This window comes from Thamnophis elegans, chromosome 9, assembly GCF_009769535.1.
Source record: "Thamnophis elegans isolate rThaEle1 chromosome 9, rThaEle1.pri, whole genome shotgun sequence".
Classification (NCBI taxonomy): domain Eukaryota; kingdom Metazoa; phylum Chordata; class Lepidosauria; order Squamata; family Colubridae; genus Thamnophis; species Thamnophis elegans.
In genome coordinates this window covers 11,894,876-11,911,766 of record NC_045549.1, presented here as the reverse complement: position 1 = coordinate 11,911,766, position 16,891 = coordinate 11,894,876, and the positions used below count along the sequence as shown (strand labels likewise).

At 41.6% G+C, this 16,891-nt stretch overlaps 1 long non-coding RNA gene across 1 annotated transcript; it reads left to right on the top strand.

Annotated features, from left to right (window-relative positions):
• The first annotated feature begins 32 nt into the window (after positions 1 to 32).
• LOC116513490 lies at positions 33 to 11,569 on the top strand. The gene is made up of 2 exons (XR_004255995.1): positions 33 to 78; positions 11,495 to 11,569. It is a non-coding gene; the product is annotated as an uncharacterized LOC116513490 (long non-coding RNA).
• Positions 11,570 to 16,891: the final 5,322 nt, after the last annotated feature.

Sequence of the window (16,891 nt, the reverse complement as noted above, 5' to 3'; positions counted from 1 at the left end):
CTTTCTCTCTCATTTCTCTCTCTCTCTCTTTTCGCCTCGGCCCCCGCGGAGGTGACAGGCCCGGTTGCGTGACTTGAGGTAAAAGGTGTACATAAATACCTGAGGAAACGTTTCCTGGCCTTGCACAATTATGCGCCGAGGCTCACGAAGTACATGCAGGTAGTCCTGTGCTTAACGACCAGAAATTGAAGCCCGAAATTTCTGGCGGGAAGTGAAGCGTTTGTTAAGAATAGAATAGAATTCTTTATTGTCCAAGTGTGATTGAACACACAAGGAATTCGTCTTTGGTGCATATATGCTCTCGGTGTACATAAAAAGAAAAGACACATTCGTCACGAATTATAAGATGCAACACTTAATGATAGTCATAGGGTACAAGTAAGCAATCAAATCATACTAGGTGTGGCTTTGCCCCGTTTTGCAACCTTTCTCCCACCCCCACCCCCAGTTGTGAAGTGCATTCACTGCTGTTGATAAGTTAGAAACCCAGAGGTTAAAAGTGAATCGGGCTTCCCCATTGGCTTTGCTTGTCCAAAGGTTGCAAAAGAGGATCTTGGTCGTAAGTATGAACCGATGGCTAAGTGTCTTGAATTTTGATCATGGGGATGCTACAAAGGTGGTGACTGAAAAACGGTCATAGGTCAACTTTCTCCCGTGCTGTACCTTTGAACGGTCACTAAATGAATCATTTGTAAGTTGAGGACTACCTGCATTGGATGAAGGAGGAGAAAGAGGAGGAGGAATTTCACCTTCAGTTTCAACAGGATACCTGCGCAAGTAAAGGCACCTTAGCAATAGCACTTAGACTTCTATACCACTTCACAGTGCTCTACAGCCCTCTCTAAGCAGTTTACAGAGTCAACAATTTCCTCTCAACAATCTGGGTCCTCATTTTACTGACCTCAAAAGAATGGAAGGCTAAGTAAACCTTGGGTCTGGTGAGATTCGATCTGCCAGACTGCTGGCAGCCGGTGATCAGCAGAAGTAGCCTGCAGAACTGCATTCTCACCACTGTGCCACCGCAGCTCTTATTCAGTTGTAAAAAAAGTAAACTTTTAAGACTCTGTAAAAGGCAGGTAGATGAGCCAACAGAAGCAGGCAGGTGTGACTAAAGGTGAGAGTGAACTGGTAAGTGAGAATCCACAGAGGAGGTAACAGCTAGAGGCCCGTAAAAGTGAAGGGGCCAATTCAACAAGACTGCAGGTAGCCCTCGAGTTAACAACAATTCATAGAGTAACTGAAGTTACAATGGCACTGAAAAAGTGACTTCTGGTGATTTTTCACACTTATGACCATTGCAACATCCCCATCGTCACGTGATTTACATTCAAATACCTGATGACTGGTTCATATTTATGACAGTTGCAGAGTCCCAGAGTCAGGTGCTCGTCTTTTGCGACCTTTCAGCAAGCAAAGTCGATGGGGAAGCCTCTCAGTATTGTAAGCTAATTCACTGCTGACTGCCAGGAGTTCAATCCTTACCGGTTCAAGGTTGACTCAGCCTTCCATCCTTCCAAGGTCAGTAAAAAGAGGACCCAGATTGTTGGGCCCTATGCGCTGACATTGCCAACTGCTTAGAGAGGGCTGTAAAGCACTATGAAGCGATATATAAGTCTAAGTGCTATTGCTATTTCTACTAATTTAACAACTGGTATGATTCACTTAACAAGTGTGGCAAGAAAAGTCATAAAATGGGACAAAACTCACTTAACAAATTTCTCACTTAGCAACATAAAGTTCAATTGTGATCATAAGTCAAATTACTATCTGTATAGCGAGCAGGTTGAGATGTAATGGGGGATTTCATCCAAAATTCCCCAATCGTTTTTTTAATTCAGGACGTCTCACTTGGAATAAATGTAGGATTCAATTCACAATGTTTGGGGTATTTGTAAAACATTTGATACAATTTGTAGTCATCTTGTATGGAATACAAATCTTTTAATGCCACCCTCTGGGCTCTTTATCCCAAAAGACAGGTGGCTAATTGTTATGGATAGTGGAGCTAGTAGTAATAGTTTTTTTCTGTATTTTAAATTCAAATGTTTTGGAAGCCACCAAAGAAAATATGAAATAAATTAAAAGTGTAGTTTATTATTCCTCGGTGTAAAATAGGGTAGTGATTTCCAATCAGTCTAGAAAGCCAAGCTTTCTCTAGCCCCAAATGGTGTTCTGCGCAGAAACATGAGTAGTGTAGATACTCATATGTTTAATTTCATTTTAGAATTATCTCTTTCTGCAATAAAATGGCTAATTTATTTCTAAATAATTGTGTTTAGCACAAGGGCAGCAGAAACAAAATCCCTTTATCTTTGTAGTTTAATATGGTTCTGTGATTCAATGATAATACACAATTATATATGCACAGCATGTATTTATTCATTCATTTTAAATCAAGTTGGTAAATGAAATGTATCCATAATATAGCATATATAACTACAATGGGAGGAATGTCAGTGTGAGTGGAAATGCTAGCTATGGGTTTCATAAGTGAAATATTGCTTGTGTCTGCATAGGGATGAGTCCTGTCAAACCATTATATCTAGCTTTTTACTGATGCCATATTTGTAACATGTAGATTGTTTCAAAAAATCTTCATTGAATCTTTGGAATACCGTATATACTCGAGTATAGGCCGACCCGAATATAAGCCGAGGCACCGAATTTTACCACAAAAAACTGGAAAAGTTATTGACTCGAGTATAAGCCTAGGGTGGGAAATGCAGCAGCTACCGGTAAATTTCAAAAATAAAAATAGATACCAATAATGTTTTTGAATATTTATTTCAAAGAAAAACAGTAAACTAGCGGTGTATTCAATGAAATACTTCACTCACCTCATGATGCTGATGTCCCGCTGTGATGATGATGTCCCGTGCAGCCGCGGGAGCGATGTCCCGCCTCCTATGACACACGGCACAGTGATTCCTATCATTGGATCACTGTACCAGAGGAGGTGGGACATCGCTATGTGGCTGCTTGCCATAACAAGGAGGAGGTGGGACATCGTTGCAGAGCGGCAGGAGGGGGAGGAAGGGGAATTGTAAGACAGCCCTGCATTACATTAGAACGTGAGGAGGGGGGATGGTGCGGTGCGCGCTGCGCGGCAAACTGACACAGAGGGAGGGGAAACTCACAGGGGCACTGGGCCATTCACGAGTGTCACCCAGCGGCATGGCCCCGCCCCTTTTTCTCCTCCATTTCGGGCAAATTTTTCACTGACTCGAGTATAAGCCGAGGCGGCTTTTTTCAGCCCAAAAAGTGGGCTGAAAAACTAGGCTTATACTCGAGTATATACAGTATACGATTCCAACAGAATAACTGAGAATTATAGCTGAACCAGATTTCCATGGGGAAACATTGTCAATGAAAAAGGGGGGAGCTTCAAAACTTCAAACTTTAATTTAATGGGGTTTATTTTTTAAAAAAAAATGGTCTGCCCTTGCCGATGGATGGGATCCAAAGTGATTTCAGAGGAAGCTGGAGATTGTCCTTGTTGGTTTTCTGAATGGTCCACTGATGCTTTTGTTGCTTTTTGATGTTTGAAATGAGGAGGAGACCATGCAACTTCTCTATTTTCAGAAACTTAGCTCTTTCCAATGATTTACAGAGGAACTAAGAGCATGAAATGTGTGAAGAGACATCCAGAATGTTGCTAGCACTCAGCAAAGGACAAGCTGAACTAAACATAGCCGTTTTTAAGGCCTACTTCATAGCAGCAAGGATGGTGAAACACCAGTATTTCACCTATATTATATCCACAGCCTACTCCTCCACAACATTGTTTCTTGTGACGCAGGCCCGCTTAGGTAAGTGATGGGGAACATGAGGTTCCTTTTACAGAAGGGTGTGGAATAATAAAAACATCTGTCAGATAAAGTCGATGGGATTTGTTCCCATTTGGAGTTGGTCTTGTCGCAAGCCCAGAGAAGATGCCTGGGTGTAGTCTTGCCCAGTTATCTGGGAATGGTTTGAACATGTTGGGCTTGAAGGAGTTAACATGGTCCTCAGGAATGAAAGCTCAGCCACCTGTTCCTTGGCTCCATGTCCCTTCTGACAACTTGGGATGGGTGGGGGGCAGGGTTGATCATGTGGATAGGTTCAGGGTTATCCTTTTACATGTTAAAGAGGCCATGGTTTGCCCCCTCCTTGAGAAGCCATTCCACTATATTGGATAGTTTTTGTGCATTATCCCACCTTCCCTTTTGTGGACGTTAATATGAAGGTGGTTGCAACGGCTACAGAGAGGTTTAAAGAAGAGCATTACTTGGGTCCTTTTCAGTCAGATTCACACTCAGACATGGGACAGAAATGGCATTAGTCATTATTTTGATGACCTCTAACTTGATTGGGATGGGGATAGTGCGTCCATTCTTGGGCTATTTGACTTCCTGGTGGCTTTTGATACCATCAGCTATTACATCCCGTGACCCAACAAAAGGGAGAATGACAAAACCGTGCCGACTAAACCGCGTCGCTAAAATCGCGACATCATCAACGCGCCGACAACAACGCGCCGACAACAGCGCAGAGACAGAAGGGTGATTTCAGTCAACAGAGGGGCGATTTAAGTTAAGGGTTAGGTTTAGGATTAGGTTTAGCGTTACATTTAGGGTTAGGTTTAGGATTAGGTTTAGGGTTAGATTTAGCGTTACGTTTAGGGTTAGGTTTAGCGTTACGTTTAGGGTTAGGTTTAACGTTACGTTTAGGGTTAGGGTTAGCGTTACGTTTAGGTTTAGGGTTAGGTTTAGTTTTACAGCGCGTTTCTGTCGCCGCACTGTTGTCGGCGCGATTCAGCGCTCATTTGTCGGAGCGCTTTAGAACACGCGGTTTTGTCACCGCGATTTAGTCAGGCGCAGTTTTGTCGTTTGCTCTTTTGTCGGTGAACCATTCCATCCATCTGGATTGGCTCAAAAAATTAGAGGTGGTGGCACAGGATTGTGCGTAATTTCAGTCAGTGAGAATTGGTGATGAGAGGTCTCAGTCCTTACAGTGTGGAGTGTCATAGTGCCATTGCTATCTCCTCTCCTTTTCAACATCTAAATGAGGCCACTGAGTATGGTATCATCAATTAGGTAATAGAAGGAATGTCTTATCCTGGTGCCTGGAGGCTGCGCGGATCTGGATTGGAAACAAGGCTTCAGCTATATACCCTTGCCAAAACTGAGTGGCTTTGGTTCTCAGAGCTTATTGATCCAAGATCTATGCCATCTTTGGTCCTGGTACTACCCCAGACAGGCCCAATATACAATCTGGGTGTTGTGGCTAGGAGGCCTTTGCTCTGCTTTGTCTAATGTGCCAGTTGTGCTAGTTTCTGGAGGGGCAGGCTCTGCTTACAGTCACTCATGCCCTAGTCACATCCAGATTGGACTATTCCAGTGCACTCTACACGGGGCTGCCCCTGAGGAGTATTCAGAAGTTTCAGCTGATCAGAATTATTATTTATTAAATTTGTTTGCTACCCATCTTGCTCTGAGGTGACTTTGCAGAGTTGGTGCATGATGCACCTTTGTCCTTTAAGCTGCATTTGTTGCTAGTTTGCTCCTGGGTCCAAATCAAGTAGTTAAATTTAGTCTTTAAAGCCCTTTTTGGCATGGGCTTGGATTATCAGAGAGACCATCTTGCCCTGGTTACATCAATCCACCCCATTAGATTTTGTAGAGGAAGGCATGCTGCAGGTACCATCAGCTACAGATCTAAATCTGGTGGGTCCCAGGAAACTTGCCTTTCCTGCTGCAACTCCCCTTTATGGAATCTCCTTCCTCCTGAAATTAGGTTGGCCCGATCCTTTTTGATTTGTCATAAGGCCCTGAAGATCTGGATATGCTGCCAGGTCTGGGGCTCCCAAGGGATTGGAGTTCTGTCTCAATGGTTCTATTGCTGAGGGAGCAATATTGTTCCCTTTGCCCAGGGCTAGTATTTTTATGCTATTTATCACTGTGACTTTCCAGATTTTTATCTGTTTATATTTGCTGTTTTCTTTATTGTTGTATCCCTCTTAAAAAGCACCTTTAAGAGAAATGGGCAGCTATATAAATTTGAATAAAAATATTGCAATCTTTGCTCTGCTTGTATGAGTTCAACGCTATTCTGATTGCAAACTTCAGAAGAAGTGTGGTGCATAGTTGGGGGAATCACATCTCTTGTCACTTGTGTATGCCATAAGGGATTATCTGAATCTCTCAGCCAAACAAATTTAGATTTGTGATAACAAAATCAAACTAGAAGGAAAGCAGTGCTTCTGCATCATCTGAATCTTGGATGCTGCCTAGCCCAATTTAGCAGATTTTCTCTCTCCAAAAATATTGTTGAAATAATACATTTTTCAAAATATAAACATCTTTCCCTTTATTCAGCTTAGTCCTCATGAGAATTTGTATTCTCAATGTCCTCCTTCAATAAATATTTATTATTGAGATACTTTGCTACCCTGATAAAATAATAATACATTATAATTGCCATTTTCTGTGAAGGTGTTGTACGTATTTCAATAATTGCTCACCAGAAAGTCAACAAAATCTTTGAAAGCCTTGACACATTCCCATCTGCTTTATGAAGTAATAATTTACTTAACTGCACATTCTATAACTCTTGCATAATGGAAGGTGTTACTCTCAGGATTCTGGTTTGACCAGTCCTCTGAGCAGGTCACAAGACTGGGTACTGGATTCCACAGTTTGTAGCAACTTTACACAGCTAAACCATAGGAGGTAAACTCTAGGACTTGTACCAATAAAGGAGAATATTTATAACTCAGGGTTGATATGTGGGGTCCTTGGTGCTCTCTGAGCTTGCTTGTTTTCATGCAGACGTTTCATTATCCTAACTAGATAACATCAGTGCTACGGTAGTAACAAATGCTGTTTGCTGTCAGTTTATATTCTAGTGACTTGCCTGTCTGTGTGGGTGGGGGGTGTTCTTAGAGATTCTTTGGTTGGGCTGTTTACTGATGGCTCTTTGGCAGTTTCTTGACTTGTCTTCAATGTTACTTTGCAAATTAGCCGTCCCCCTGTAATAGCCTTCAGATGAGTTGAGATACAATTCTCAATTCCTGCCAACATGACCATACCGTGAAATCCCAAAAGAAAGCTAGTTGTTTACACTGGATTTAGTGAAAAACAAAATCTAGAGTCCGGGAATGTTCCATGCCTTTATTCAGATCAACCAAAATGAAACAAGTGGGTTTCAGTCAGGCGACAGCTGTAAAAATCAAGAGTTAAACTGGTGTGTCAACTAGGAAGCTTAAAGTGTTTCAGATCAATTCCAAGCCAGGTATGTCCAACCTTTTGGCTTGCCTGGGCTCCATTGAGTGAAGAGGAATTGGTTTGGGCCACATATAAAATGTGTGTATATGTGTGTATTACATGTATGTATAAATTATGTTAAAAGTTTACCATCTTGTGGAGCTGTATTACTAGCTGTCCAGGGCCACATGTGACCCATGGGTATGCAGGTTTGACACACCTGCTTTAAAGAGAGATCACAGTATAAAACAATGCTATTACAAGGCTACACTAAGTAAACGACAACATAGTGGTTTTCTCAGCTCTGCAAATTCAAGAGTAATAAATCCTCCAGTTCTCCCCTGCCAGTAGCAACACACATTTTGGCTTGGCAGAGGGAATCACAGTCTTTACACCAGGAAGATGAGAAAATGATTTTGATTAGGGCATTATGAATTTTTGTGGATTAGAAATCAGTCTTTTGTGGAATTGATAGAACTTCTTGCCTCTTTTTGCTATCAAACCATGTTATCTTGATTGAGGATTGTACCTGATAATGACCTGGTTGGACATGCTCCATGACCCATCTTAAGACACAGCTGCTCCTTTAGCAATGATCAATTAGTGCCAATGTGAACAACACCTCTTGAGAAGTAAGGGAATGAGAAACATGATTTACATACCTCAGCTGTTAAATGAAGAAAACTGGTTATCTTCCAGAACTTGAAGAATCATCCTCTTAAATGTTTAGGGTTGTGGGACCAAGAGAAAATACCTTTTTCCATGGGTCTTGTTTCCTGTCCCTTTCCCTCCTCTTGCTGATTCATATAAGGGATGGCTTTAGGACAGGGGTGTCAATATGGTTGACTGTTCTATAGCGAGTCTATGACAATTTGCCATGGCCAACTCACCATGGCTAACTCGCCAGAGCCATCTCGCCCCAGGACAACTTGCTGCAAGACAAGAGTTACGCTAATATCAAAAAATTGATGGAAAGGATGCAAAAGGAGAGATAGAATGAAATGTGAATGGCAAAAAATAAAATATTTATTTAGGTAATTAATTAATTAAATAGAATTGTTGAAATTGTCCCGCAGTGAATTTTCCCATGGCGAGTTGGCCATGGCAAGTTGTCCTGCAGCGAGTTGGCTGTGATGAGTTGGTTGTTGCGAGTTGGCCATCCTGAATTGGCCGCAGCAAGTTGTCCCATTCCCACCTCATCCATTTGTAGGCATAGTGCTCCATTTCCACAGGGATCACTGAGAAGTCCTCTCCACTTTTACTATATGTATTATCATCACTTTAGCCTTTGCCTATCCACTGCAGGATGAAGGCCTCGTCCCCATGTTTCCAACCAGTAGGGTCCTGAGCTTTCTTTTGCCAGTTGGGCCCACAATACTTGCTGCTGTTGTCAATCCCTCTTGTTTTAGGTCTCTTTCGTGGACAATTTTATCAAGTGGCCTATGACTGCTTTGGTCCACCTGCCATTGGTTCTTCTTGCTATGCGACCAGCCCATTTCCACTCCAATTCTTTTACTCTCTTGATGATATCATATACTTTCCTTTGTTTTCTAGTCCATGTGCAGGTCTTTCTATCTTGTCTTGTAACGCCGAGCATGTATCTTCTAATGGCTCTTTGTGCCATTCATAGCTTGTGTGTCGATTGTGAGGTTAGTGTCCGTGCTTCACTGGCATTAGTTAGAGCAGGTAGCCCACACAGATCGAAAACTTTTCAGGCATAGGGGAAATTGGACAGAAAAGTATATATGTGTATAATATGTATTATATATGTATATAATAGCTGTTCTGTATAGAGGCAACTTTGTGAATGAAAGAATTGTCACAGCTATGATGGAAATGCCCTTTGGTTATTTAGCAGAAAACTCCACTCTGATCCTATAGACTTTAACTCCCAACTCCTTTACCAAGGATGGGACATAGTAATGACACACCAGTTGGGGTTGCTGGAAATGTAGGTCCCAGCACAGCTGGAGGATAACAGGATGGAGAATGTTTCTGCAGTTCTTTGAACAGCCAGTGCCCAGGAGAAAAAGTAGCTTTGCTATAGGAAGAAAATGTTTGCCTTTGTGCCAGTGTTTGTGGTTTACTTGGCAGCAGTTTCGGAAGTGGTTTGTCATTGTGTTTTGCCAAGTGTTAACGGCAGTGATCAAGTGCCTAGGCAATTGTTTCTATTGGATTCAGAGACAATAAGCATATCAGTAAATAAAGGGACTTTAAGTGTTATTATTAACTAAAAGCATAACACAAAAAGCAAAGTTTATCAAGCAAGATGATACCAAAATCTCTTACAAGCTGCCAGGAATTCCTTAATAATGACAGCCGCTTCCCCAGTGCCCAACATTCTCCCTCCCCCCCTTTTTTTCTTTATTCAGTAAAGAAAGAATAAAACAATCAAGCAGGTTAGGTCAGAATGAGCTTCAAACTTCTAGACTTTTCTTAATATGAAGGAGAAATCAAAATATATCACTAAACTCCTTGAAGTAACAATGGTCTTCCTTACTGCTATTACACCTTGCCTTTTTCCTAAGGCTAAAGGCATTGCACCCAAAGCAGGGCTAGAACTCATGGCCTCCATTTCTAGCCAAATGCCTTGACTACTACACCAATAGGTAGCATTTGGTGTAGTAGTCCAAGTAGTCCTTGACTTACAACAGTTCACTTAATGACCGTTCAAAGCACTGAAAAAAGTGACTTTCATATTTACAACCATTGGGGGCGTCTCCATGGTCACCTAGTCAGAATTCAGATGCTTGGCAACTGGTTCATATTTATGACGGTTGCAGTGTCCCAGGGTCATGTGATCAGGTTTTGCGACCTTCTGAAAAGTCAAAGGGGATGCCAGATTCACTTAACAACTGTAGTGATTCACTTAACAACTATGGCAAGAAAGGTCAGGAAACTCACTTAACAACATAAATTTTGGGCTCAGTTGTGGTCGTATGCTGAGGACTACCTGTACTTCTGGAAAGCTTTCATTTAAGCTTTTCAAAAGTGTCTGAGTACTTAATCTGCTTGCAGAACCCAGATTGTTTAGGCTTTGCTTATGAATCACAAATCAGGTTCTTAAATGCAAATAGGATGACCTACTTATGGGGCTCCCTAAGATCTTGGATATAATCCCCACAGCTCCCCCAACAGTTTTTACAAAACTGTAGACAAATGAACATATTAAATGGATAAGAAGTAATCACATAAAATGTCTTGAGTCAAACAAATGTTAATCAAGCATAAATTTAATTAAATGTAATTCTTGTCCTGACCCCACCCACTTTTGAGCATGCAACTCAAATTACAACTCAGGGACCATCTGCATCTTGTGTTTTAATTTATTGAAAGTTATTTCTTATCTGTTCCTTAATTACTCAGGAGCTGGCGTTTTCTAATCAGCTGATGTTCCCTCTCCAGTAATATACATTTGTATTATTGCGAAGCTAGTTAACTGCCTCCACATGCATTTGAAACACACCCACAGTGCAGGATTTGACATGCTTTGGTATTACATATTCATGTGAAGTTGCCCTGTATATTTTTAGACATTTTTAGGGCACACTCAAGATGCTTTGGGCAACATCTGGCAGAATTTCCTCCCAGAATTCCCTAAGAAAACTTTAGTTCAAGAGATTGGGAGTACATGGGTAAATATGTACCATGGCACATGTAAATCCAACCAATTGTACTTAGTAAAAGAAAAAAAGATAAACAAATTGTGCTTATTGCAATGTGTGTACCCAAGCCATGTCTGAAAGAGAGATTCAGAAACCTGAACATCATCATCTGTTTTAAGATTATAATCCTCTCTGAATACCAACATTAAAAACAGCAACAAGGAAAATGGACAGTAGATGGCTCAGTTGTAACACAGAATAAAATAACTCACGTTTAGGGATGCTTCCCATGCAAAGCTGAATTACGCTTTGCAAGTTTTAATTTTGCATGAATAGTGTACAAAATTGTCAAATCTTAGAAATGCCTTTTAAGAGCAGAAAAAAAAATAGCGTTAAAAATATTATTTGGGAACTCACTTTCTGAATTTCATTTGAATGAACCTTGATGCTTTTTGAAAGACATTACTTGCAAATATATATTTGATCACTCTCTCTCTTTCGTTGCTAATAAAAGTTGAGTAACTAATATAACAAATGCAGAAATAGACTTATGTATAATCTTCCTTCAGTACCTAAATAAATTATGTAATGGCCTAGCCAGTTTGCTTCATCTTAATTTCTTTGTATCACAATCTTTACTTGTAGATTTCACAAACTTCCACAATAAAGCTGCCTCTAAATGAAATGAGATCTGTGGCTCTTGTCCACCTAGTTACCTTTGAAGATAGAACACCCTGACTCATGCAAAGGATAAGCAACAAACTTACTGATCTGGCTTATAGATGCGACATTTCCTGATAACAGTATTCTGACACTTGAAATCTCACACACCTGTAGGATTGAGGAAGACAGGATTAATATAGCCCCCACATGGCCATGAGAAAACAGACAAGTACAAGGTAAGAGTTGTAAGTATTATGCTGATGGATTGGATCATCGGCCCATCTAGTCTGTTGTCATAGCGGCTAACCAACTGCACAAGAAAACCCACAAGTGTCCCAGAAGGTGGCTTTCAGAGGTAATCCCACTGCCTTCAAGGCTATGAAGATTGCCATGACTTCCATGAATTGATCTTTTGTTTTTTTAATTTTGAAGCCAATCCAGCTGGCCGTCAACATAGCATTTCAGGGTAGAAAATTGCAAAGCTGAATTATGTGTTGTACAAGAAATAATTCTTTTGCCTGTTTCGATTCACGATTCAATTTCATTAGGGTGACCTCTGGTTCTAGTATTTTTGGAAAGGGGAAATATCTTCTCCTTATCCGTTTTATCCACAGCACAACATAATTTTGTTTACCTCAGTCATTTTCCCTCTCATTTCTAGACTGAAAAGCTCCCGAGAGGCCAGCTGTTAATCCTTAATATTTATTCGTAATGTAAAACAAACATCTCAAGCTTCTTGCCTTTTTAAAAATCATCTCTAACAAGCCAAATGTGGGTTTATGATTTAGTCTAAAAGTGCTGATTAATGACTGCCTTTCCCTTTCTGATCAAGAACTTTGACGGCAAGGGAAATGCTGAAATAAGTTTTTTTTAAAAAAAAATCACACGTGCACATCATAACCATATTTCTCCAAAATATCACTCAGATCATAAATTGAATGAATTCCAGGTCCCTGGCACCAGGACTCAACCTGCCAACAATTTCTAAAGAGGAGGATTCAGTTTGGAGTTCACTGCCAGGTTATCTGGAAGACTGATGATATGAGAAGGCACACAACATTCTCATCAGATAACCAAAGGGAATATTATCATTTTCCAATTTGCTTACTTAAATTTCAGAATACTCTTCTATTTAACTGAAATGGGGGTGGTGGGGGGAATGGCTCAGCATACATGTGCCAATATTTATTTGGGTTAAGAGCAGTGATGAAATCCAAATTTTTTATTACCAGTTCTGTGGGCATGGCTTGGTGGGCAAAGGATACTGCGAAATCTCTATTCCCTCCCCACTCTGTGGCCAGCCAGAGGTGGTATTTGCCAGTTCTCCAAACTATTCAAACTTTCCACTACTGGTTCTCCAGAACCTGTCAGAACCTTCTGAATTTCATCTCTGGTTAAGAGACTAATCAATAGTGTGCTTACTACTTTGGTACAGGTTATGCAGCCTTAGCAAATTCCTACACAATAGCATCTTCTTGTTGGCCACACAAAAGGACTAATTCATGTAATTGTTTGGGAATAAAGCCCAATGGACCCAATAAAGCTTTCTCTCTGTAAACCTATCTACATTAATCTGGGAAAAATTCAAGTATTTCTAAAAATTGTTGCTATAGTACTATGTGTAATTTATTGATTAGAGCATCTTTATTATTTTTTTATAAATAAGGAGGTGATTTTTCCCCACAGCAACAATCCTGTGGGGTGGGTGGATCTGAGAGACAGCAACTGATCCAAAGTCACCTAGCCTAAGACGGGACTAGAATTCATCGTTTCCCAGTTTCCACCTGGTGTCTTAAACAACTAGTGTAGCAAAGACAATCCTTATGTAGCATGATGACCAAGCCACCATTCCTGGGCTGCAAAAATACAGACCACCATTAGATGCTACCAAAGGGATTGAGTTTTATACCTCTCTTTGCTGCCATCTGGTGACCATTTTGGAATTTTGCAAGCTAGTTATGGTTACCTTACTATAAACAATAGTACTTGCAGAGAAGCCTCCAACTCTGCAGAGTACAATTACACCTAAATGTACTCCAAGAGTCAATCATCATTTCAGCTGGTGGTATTACCTGGCTAATCTTGCGTGAGCTCAGAAGCTAAACAAGTTTGATTTGGTTTGTGTTTTGTTGAAAAACCATCAGATAATACCAGAAATACAGGTTAGACTAAGAGGAAGAAAGCAGTGGATAATTACTTTCCTACTGTTGCCAGGAAAATTATATGGACATGGTCATTAGACATTGTCTTAAAAGTGACTGTACATTTATCATAATCTGTAAACAATGGAGTATAACCAAAACCAGTGGCATTCTAGAGCAGGGATCTCCAACCTTGGCCACTTTAAGACTTGTGGACTTCAACTCCCAGAATTCCTCAGCCAGCAAAACTGGAGGAGGCTGGTGCCAAGGCAACCAAACCCCTAGATGTGTTGAAGTAGAGAGTGCCATAGCTACCCTCCTCTCAGTCTTGTTTGCACTATTGGCTACAATTGTGTAGGAGTGGGATAATTGGCTGGGCAAGCTTTTGATGGCCCCTAGACATTTTAGCAAGGCAGGCTTAACCAGGCAATACCATCCACAGGGTGAGGTTGGGTCTCCTGGAAATATTTCCCTCCCTCAGATCTCTTTTGAAGTCTCACTCAGCCAAATTTCATGAGCTGGCTTAGAGCAGAATTTAAAAGTTTGCGGCATTATCTTGCAAGAGTTTGCCATGGACTTTCTGAAAATGTCTGGAGCCTGATAGTAACCCTAGGCAGAATTGCCTGGGACAAATCCTGCCATTACATACAGGACCCCAAATTCAGTAGCCTAGTGGCGGTTCTCTCCTGCCCACCACAGGCAAGAGTAAGAAACTGTAGCAGTGCTCACTTCATCCCATATTTCATGGCACATGAATCACAAGCTAGGGCCATGATGGCAAACCTATGGTACACGTGCCAGTGGGGGCATGCAGAACCCTCTCTGGGGGCATGTGCATCAACATCAGCTGCTCTTCATGGGTACCGGAGCGCTGAAAAATGGCCTGAAAAACAGCCAAAAAGAAGGCTGTTTTAGGCCATTTTTCAGGCTGGTTTTAGACCATTTTCTGAACCATTTTGGGGGCATTTTCAGGCCATTTTGCAAGCTGTTTTTGGCCCGAAAATGGTTTAAAAATGCTGCCCCAAACAGCAAAAAAAACCTGGCATGTGTGCGCCAGCTAGCTGATCTTCCAGTGCTCCGGTCTGTGCGAAGATCAGCTGGCCAGAGTGCATGTGCGTGCTGGAAACCCGAAGACCAGTTGGTCAGTGCGTGCATGCGCACTGGCCAGCTGGTCTTGGGGTTTCCAACACTCCGGTGCGCACACATGAATGCACATGCACACATGTTCCAGTTTGGGCATTCGGTGCTGAAAAGATTCGCCATCACTGAGCTAGGGGAACACATTTTAGCCCTGTTCATGGGGCTATTGCATGAGTCGGCATCTTATGTAAAACCAGATAATTGGTTTCATTGAATAAACCATGCTTAGATGTCCAATAAGGCTGTGGAAAGTCTGGATTTGGGGGTATCCCGGGATCATGTGATCACCTTTTGACAAGCAAAATCCATGTGAAAGCCAGATTCACTTAACAACCATGTTATTATCCACTGTAGTAATTCACCTAACAACTATGGCAAGAAAGGCCACAAAATGGAGCAAAACTCACTTAACAACAGGAATTTGGGGTTCAATTGGGGTCGTAAGTTGAGAACTCTCTGTACAGAGTTGAAAGATCAGTCTTAGAAAGTTGTCTAGATACATACTGTAGATGGCTTCCAACTTCTAGTGGGCTTATTCTTTCCTGTTTTGTCTTTATCCAGAACATCTTTCATATCCTGGTTTCCCATGATGGCATTTGGGTTAAAAGGGCTGCTTGGTAGTTTAGAGTTACACAAACTCAGTCTGTGTGGATTATGGTTCGGTATGTTGCATGGAGCTAAAAATGGAAGGAAAAACCATTGGCCAGAGTGTTTACAGTAATGAATTTCCCACTTGAGTTCTGCCCCACCCAACAAACACAACGGGGCACAGAATTAACAACTTTCCCAGCTCCAATCTTGATTCAACCACATTTCATTGGGTTTCCGAGGGAGAGGTAAATAACCCTTCCTTTGCACCGTTTCCAGAGCTTGCACACATAAACTCCTCCTTACCAGACATTAGGCACACCAGGCTGCATTTGTCCCCAGGGAAAAGCAATTAAAAACCGCCGAGGAGAATTCTACTTACATTTCCAGTGGTTTTGTTTGGAAAGCTATTTTGGGCTCACTGCCCGACTGAAGAGTTTCAAAGTTCAATGCCTGCTCAAAAGAGCCTTTTTGATGGTACTCCAAGTTCTAGCTATTCCATTGAGGCGGGGTTTTTCCCCCTTCAACCGCAAGGTGGCGAGCGCAGCTCAAGAATTTCGTGTAAAATACTTTCCGCTTAACTGTGGCCGAAAAAAAGTCCTTTTTTTCTGTTCAAGCGGCAAATTGTTTGTACTACAATCGACCGATCACCCTTTAAAAGCAAACTGCAGTCCACCGTAACAGGCTTACACGAAGCTTACGCGGCAGAAAGAGCCGCTTGGCGAATGAAGCGGCGGAAAGAACAATGATTTTAAGAGATTAGCTGAAAAATTAAACATCGTGATATACTTTTAATTGTGGAATAAAATAAAGACGGCAGTCCTTAACACACTCAGAATTGCCCAAGGAGACTTCTAGTCGTTCTGTTTCTCCATTCTCGGTCCCAAATGTTTGGTTTCGGGTTTTTTTTTCAGGATTACCTGAAAGAACAAGACAATAATGATCTTTTATTGACTTACTTCTTTTCGGACTACAGTGCCCACCAGCCACCCCTATCCGACCGTGCTATCGAATTCTCGCGGCTTAATTTCGAGGAAAATAATTTCTAAAAGTAACCTTCCTTCCTTGGAAAAAAAAACTCGGAGAAATTTACACTTTCCCTGCTCCTCTGATGAATTCCTTTCAACCCGAATCGGGTTGACTCGCCGCCCTTTAACGGATGATTCCCACGTGTTGTTTGTCCGCATTTCTCTAAGAGTTGCTTGACCGTCCCTTTTCGGTCCCCACGGAAAAGTGCCGCGCTCCCGTCCCCGGGGCCAAGCGAGAACTTTACCCGCTGTCCTTACACGCGTTCAGACTCTGGTGTAACTAACAAAAATGCACGTGTGAACGCAGCTCGAAATATTTGATTGGTATTGCTTCTTAAACATTAGCTCTTTTTTAAATCCAAAAGCTTGTCCCTTTGAGGAGGATTTTCTTAGGATGGCGAGGAGAACGATGGTACATCCCAGTCCTCGTGCCGTTCACCGGTCAGCCAAACACGAAGCGGCAGCATTCAAACGACCTGTCG